Here is a 7,535-nt window from a genome sequence, read left to right as displayed (position 1 = left end):
TGGAAATGAGGGTGTGGTTTTTTTTCGTGGCTTGTAAATAGATAAATTATTGTATTAGAGAAACAGTAATTTAATGCCTAAAATGAAACTCATTTTTACAACTACTTCGAAGAGAAGAATTGAATAAAATACCAACTTAGCAACCAATAAAATCATGTACAACCTTTGCTTTTTAAAATAGTAAACAGTTCTGGGGCGCCTGGGTGGCACAGCGGTTAAGCGTCTGCCTTCAGCTCAGGGCGTGATCCCGGCGTTATGGGTTCGAGCCTCACATCAGGCTCCTCCTCTATGAGCCTGCTTCTTCCTCTCCCACTCCCCCTGCTTGTGTTCCCTCTCTCGCTGGCTGTTCCTATCTCTGTCAAATAAATAAATAAAATCTTTAAAAAAAAATAGTAAACAGCTCTATATTAAAGACAGAGTTTAACTGATTTGTGGAGTAGGCATGTACGTGGATGGATTTTCAAACAATAGTGTTCATAAGTCATTTCTAGAAATGACTGCTTTAAGATAAAATATCTATTGTGCTCATCATTATGAATTCTTTATTTAGTATTAGTTTTACTGCTGTGAAGAGGGAAGGTTGAAACAACATTTTTGGTTAAACTAAGCCTTTTAACTATTTTAAATATTTCAGTGAAATGATTCTTTTCTGAGCCAACTCTGGTTGTCCATGTCGCTTGAGAACTGACTTCGGATTCAAGCAAATTACTTCAACTGAGCTTAAGGCATAATATGTGCAGGACGTCCTCAACTCTTTTTTTTTTTTTTTTAAGATTTTATTTATTTATTTGACAGAGAGACAGCCAGCGAGAGAGGGAACACAGCAGGGGGAGTGGGAGAGGAAGAAGCAGGCTCCCAGTGGAGGAGCCCGATGTGGGGCTCGATCCCAGGACTCCGGGATCACGCCCTGAGCCAAAGGCAGAGGCCCAACGACTGAGCCACCCAGGCGCCCCAGGACGTCCTCAACTCTTAATGCAGTTTGAAGCTTTAATTACTGGAAACGTGTATATGTTGCAAACAACAACAAATCATTTGAAAATGCTGTTATTTCAATTTTTTTACCTTTATGAATTTTGAAAAATCAATGTTTTATTTTAATTTTCTTTTCCTTTTTTTGGGGGGGGTCAATGTTCACCATCTTCAGTTAGAGGGACAAAAGTTAAAATTAAATGTGCACTATTCCAAAAAGCAAAAAATGTCGTAGCTATACGAAAAAAGCTTAAAAATTAAACTTTCAAATGTTTTTGGTCAGTTTGGAACATGGATACTTCTGTAAGTATTGATGTTTGAAACTGCATTAAGACTTTGGGGGCACCCCTTGGAAAACGGTCTGTATAGTAAGTGCTGTGAGGAATAAAAGAGAAAGAGATTTAATCAGAAGGGGAAATTTCCTCTCAAGAAAAAAAAAATCCCCTTTTCCTCAGCTCAGTTGCTGCAGGCAGGCCCCAAGGACCAATCATCTAGAAAACTGTAAAGGCCTTTGAAGGGGTGAGGCAGGGTGTGTGTGGGGTGGGGAATTGGGGTATGAGATTATATTACTGACATTTCCATCACTTAAGTGACTCAGGACCCAGTTTTCTCTTGCCGATGAAGTTGTTTCTCCATCCATTTGTCAGAGGCTTTTAATGCTGCCCTTGTCATTTATAAAAGCTGAAAGAATGGCTCAAGAGAGGTGCTGCAGGATCTGTTAATCAAAGGAATCTTCTACAACCCACAACCTACTCTTGTGAGCTAAGTTATGTATTGGCTAAGTGGGGGAGCTCTGAAGCCGTAAGACTTAGGTTCAAATCCCGCCTCCATCAATGTCTGGGTATGGGACCACCGGCAAGTTACAAAACCTCTATAAGACTCAGTTTTTTGGTACAAAGGGGATGATGAGGGGTGCCTGGGCGGCTCAGTCTGTTGAGAGTCTGCCTTTGGCTCAGGTCATGATCCCAGGGTCCTGGGATTCAGCCCCACGTGGGCTCCCTGTTCAGCAGGGAGTCTGCTTCTCCCTCTGACACTCCCTGCTGCTCGTGCTCTCTCTTTCACTTTGCTCTCTCTATCAAATAGATAAATAAAATCTTAAAAAAAAACAACAACAAGAGGGAATGATGATTTTAATAATACATACCCCAGAAGTCGGCTGTATGGATCAAATGAAATAATGCATGGGAAGGGCTTCTATGGCGCCTGGTATATAGGAATTGTTCAATACGTGTTGCTGACTGTTAGTGTCACTCTGATTGCAGTGCCCCAAACCCTCTCCCTGCTCCCATCAGAAATGGAATCAGGTTTCTCCAGTTGAGGTTGGCAAAAGGAGAAAACCGCTTCTTTGTTTTGCAAAATGCCTCATTGAAAGGCAAGGTTCTCAGTGTCAAGACAAAGGACACTAAAGGGCTGCACAGAAAATGGAACATATTTCTTCCCTAGGATGTATAGATTTTTCCATGCAAAATCATTTGGAGTTCTCTTGGGATAGACCTTAGAAAGGTTTGGGGAAGTGCAGGGAGGCTGGGAAGAGGAAAGATGCTATTTATAAAAGACCCTGTAGAGAAGGCTGGCCCAAGAAGCAAAGTGGGAATCTTCAGGAGACAGAAGGCTGCTTGGCTCAGCTTCCCGTTAGCAGGCAAAGGGACCTCAGAACAACAGCACGTAATCTAACTGTGTGTTGTGCTCTTGGTCGTACCCACTGCACTGCAGGGCCTTCCTCTCCTGGAAATCTAACTCTCTCTTCAGGCCTTCCCAGATGGGCTCCCACTTGACATGAATCTTTGCTTCCTATACCTTACTACAGCATTACATTTGCATCTCACATAATAATTATTTAGTCATTCCGCGAACATGTATCGCATAATCTGTGTGCCAGGCTCTAGCTAGCTATTGAAGGCAGAGTGTCAAAATCTGAATGTATTTATATGCTTCCAATAGCAAGTCTCTCGAGCATATTGCCAGCCCCTGACGGCAGAAGTCACCTTTATTCACCATTGTATGACTTATGTTGCCTAGCATACTGCATTGAACATAGTCGGTCCTCGATAGATGTTTGCTGAATTGAATGGAATTAAATAAGAGAGGCGAAATATTAAGATGAGTCTTAATTGAGGATTTCAGCTGGTAGAGATTCCAGGCAGAGAAAATGGACTTCACAAAATCACTTAGGAAAATGCATGGTGTGTACTAGAAACGGTGAGAAGTTCTTCTTCTCTATAGCTAAGGTAGTGGCGAAGGATGGTGCAGAAAAGGGAGGTTGAGGCCATACTGTAGAGAGCCTTAAAGGCCAAAACAAAAATTTTATACTTAATTTTTCCGTCAGTGGGGAGCCATCGATTGTTCTTCAGCAGATGTGAGGAATACTAAACCCGTGATTTAGGAAGCCGACTTTGGCCACCGTATGTAAGAGTCTTAGGGCGGGTGAGCCGTAAGAGAAGTAGGCCAATAATCAAACATTCATTCATCTAAGCAAAGATGTTAAGAACTTTGATTACATTGTTCGTAGAGAGAAATGGAAAGATACAAAGACACAGGGGACTTTGGTAAAGTACAGGTCTTAGCAGCAAAGTAGATGCGAAGGTTGGGAGGTGGGAGACAGAAGATGAAGAAAAGGAGGAGTCAGGGAGGGTTTGGGAATCCAGGCCTGTGGGCGAGAAAAGTGTGGTGCCATTAACAAAGCAGTGATTGCAAAAAGAGGCATTGGTGTATTTAGGAAAGACATGGAGAAATATAAGGGTTTCTTTGTTTATACATTTACTTACTGTATTTACGTATTTAAGGATGAAGGTCCTTGGATATTATAAGGATGGGGAAAACCAGAAAAGAGAGATTTTTGAGATGCAGAGGGAGAAAGAGTCATGATTTTAGAGGCAGCAACAGTGAGCTCAAGAGCATAAAAGGAAGCGTCAGCCTTGGCAAGGACAGGTGCCTCAAACACTGAAACGGAAGTAACAGTGATGGAAAAGGGGGTGAAGTCAGAGAACAATTCAGGCTCGTGGAGAAGCTTACATTGCAGAACCAGGATCAGCAAGATGGTCTGATGAGGGTGAAGGGGGGTGGGGAGAGGATTTGAGGGCAAGAGAAGTATGAGAAAAAAGCCTGCTTGCCACGACTGAGCAGACTCACCATAAGTACTTAGTCGCTAAGGGGATGAAAGGTCAGGCAGAGAGAGCAAGTGAGGAAAGGTGAGAAGCCCACGACTTGGTAAATCCCCAAATGGACAAGCAACTCTTGAACAGAAGCAAACTGTGCTCCATCACGCTCCCTCCACGCCTCCCCGCATCGGATTGGACTTCCTCCTCCCCAAATACTTTCTTCTTCAATCTTCTCTGCCTTCAGACATTAAACCACTTGAACCTCTCTGGGCCAGGAGAAAGTATGCTATTGGAGCCAATTAGAATCCCAGGACTTTGGTCGTCAAAAGAGCCACAAATGATCACTTAGTTCACCTTTATCACTTTGCACATCAGGAAGCTTCAACAAACCCAGACAGACACCGAGCAGTGCAGTGCCTTGTCCGAATGGGCACGGCTGGCTCGTGCGGGAACCAAGACCAGGAGTCAGATTGCTTGTTGTATCTTTCTTGACACTACATTGCATTATATCAGAGTAAGCAACTTTTAAAAATCTGTTCTAATCCTAAATTCTAATGTGTCTATGAAGAAATATTACACTTCCCCAGTTTCCTGTAATTAGTTTTTGAAAGATTATCCTCTCAAAAGGGGACCGGAGAAGGGGAGTTGATTTATTGAGTACATACTAAAGGACAAGCAATGTATTAGGGGTTTTACATATTTTATTCCATTTATTCCTCATATCACCACTGTGAGATAGCTCTTATGTCTTACAAACGGAGAGGTTCAAAAAAATTAAGGTACTTTCTTATACCTACCCAATCAGTAAGTGGTATAACAGAGATTTGATCCCATATCTGGTGACTCCTCAAACCCAACGTCTTTTGATTAAACTATTAAATGACAAATATAAAAATATATTTTATAAATATATATAATATATGATCCCTAAAATTATATAAGTATGTAAATATAAAAATTAAATATTAAACTTATTAAACTTTCTCATCAACTCTCACACGAAGTGAAAAATTATTTTTAAAAAAGCTTATGGCAAAATGACAACATTACAGGCATGGACTCCTGAAGTGCGTGGATGACGGCAATTGAAGGTGAGCCCCACTTTCCCCAATGCCAACATTCTCTCCTTCAGGGAAATGAACTAATTTAATCACCTCACTGTTCTTGCGAGTGAGACCAAGTGTCAAACCTTCAAAGGATTGTCTATTTTATTTTTCAAATCATCCCTCTCATCATCCAAGAGAGAAGGAAGCTTCTGGAACTGTGTCTACTTTGCAAGTCTATTCCCATTTGATCTTATCCAAGAGTGCCTTCTTTGTAGAATGTCACCATGGAGACTTGATCAAACTCATGCTCACGCACTTAATCTTGCAATCTGTTGCTGAATGGCTGCTATTCTTTCTTAGGCCAAAGAACGGCAAGCTCGTAAATGAATTTTTGAAGGAAACAGAGCTGCGGACAAAAGGTTTAACCCAAGTGTAGGATGTGGCACTTTGGTAATATACAACATTAAATCTATTGTTGCGTCACACAACTCAGGATGTTTAAATTAAGGCTTGGAAAAAGAAAATGTACAAACAGGTGTGTTAACTATTCTGCTGCTTGTCAAATTTTCCAAGTTTGCTTCACTCAACCAATATTTACTGAGTTAGGTACATATCTTGAATCTTGACTATGGAGATATGAAGATGATTAAGATATGGACTTTGGCCCCAAAGAGCTCAAAACTTGGCTAGGGACATGGAGAGGTAAGCAAACTATAGTACAATGTCATATATGCTGTAACAGAGCCATCTGGGAAAAAACGAGAGGTAGGAACAACTCTTTCCGAATGAGAGTAGAGAAGGTGAAGAGAGAACATCACGGAAGGCTTCTTAGATGAAGTACCACTTGAGATGGGTCTTAAAGGGTGGATTCACAGGAATTCCAAAGCAGAGGAGGGGAAATAAAAAGAAAACAATACTTAACAAAGGTCTAGAAGAATCACAGGGACGAGGTAGTCAAGAAACACAGTGATCTAATGGGATTAGGATGTAGACCTTGGGGTCTGTAGAGATTGGCAGCAACGGGGGTGGAAAACTGAGCTGGATGTAGGAAGGAAAGGCTTTGTGATGTTTACTCAACCTTGTGGCAGTGGTGAGGGTTGAATCATAAGCAGAGTTCACAATATGAATAGTTTTATTAGGACTTTGAACTCAAATTGAGTATAATGAGGGTTCTTTGTTGGGCTTTTGGCAAAGGAATGACATGATCAGACTTGGGTTGTAAAAAGCTCATTTTCCTTAGGGTGTGAAGAAGAGATTTATCGTGGACCTGAGAGGGCCAAGCAAAACTAGAGGCAGGGGTGCCAGTCATGAGATTTGTGTATCGGTAAGGGCAGAAGGGATATAGAGGAGGAGGAAGAGGAAAATAATTGACATAGAATCAGATCAGAATTGACTGAGACAGCTTAGTAAAGTTTGAATAGCAGGGGTGATGGATCACTAAGTTCTAGTCAATGGGAATGTTTTCCAGAAGACACGCATGACGGTTCTGCTTGGCAGAAACAGGAGTCAGGTGCTCAGGAGCGCTGGAGGCTAGGAAAGGTAATCTTTTATTCTGGGCAGCTGCATGAGCGTTGAAATAGGTGTGCACCTGTAATGGGGGTACAATAGCGACCTTTACTACCCACACCCACCATACTATTTCCCCTCCCTGAGACTGTCAACTCAAAGACAGGATCATTTTTTTTTTTTAAAGATGTATTTATTTATTTATTTGACAGAGAGAGAGAGACAGCCAGCGAGAGAGGGAACACAAGCAGGGGGAGTGGGAGAGGAAGAAGCAGGCTCCCAGCGGAAGAGCCCGATGTGGGGCTCGATCCCAGAACTCCAGGACCACACCCTGAGCCGAAGGCAGACGCTAAACGACTGAGCCACTCAGGCGCCCCAGGATCATTTCTTATTATTGTTTTTGCAGTACCCGACGCATAATAGATACTTGGTACATGTTGCAATGAAACAATCTTGCTGTTGCTTAGACAAGTTTCATGCTCTTCTGCCCTCTGAGCTTGGCTTCAGCAGATTCTTGTACCTTCTGCACACTAACATCTATTCCTGTCAATTCCTGCCATCCCATCACAAGGATCAGCTCAGGATGCTGGCCATAAAGCAAGCACTACTCAGAATGCGGACAACAGCTATTTTCATTATAAAAACTGGGTACTCACATTTTTGAAAATTGAAAGTTTATTAGAACTGCCCAAAGTGTACAGGATAAATGCAAGTATAAGGCAACACTGAAGGCAAGATGGTAATTTTGGTGATTTCTCCAGTGTCCAAATATGTAATAAGGATTTAGCTAGAAAGACAGAGAAAATGGACAAATTGGAGGGTAGAACAAGCAGATTGGCTGGAAATGCATTAAGGGAGGGAAAGGAATCAGCAGTGATTTTGAACCTAGGAGACTAGGAGAAATGTATAGCACTGG

Source organism: Ursus arctos, unplaced genomic scaffold (genome assembly GCF_023065955.2).
Source record: "Ursus arctos isolate Adak ecotype North America unplaced genomic scaffold, UrsArc2.0 scaffold_29, whole genome shotgun sequence".
Classification (NCBI taxonomy): Eukaryota; Metazoa; Chordata; class Mammalia; order Carnivora; family Ursidae; genus Ursus; species Ursus arctos.
This window is presented reverse-complemented; position numbering follows the sequence as displayed.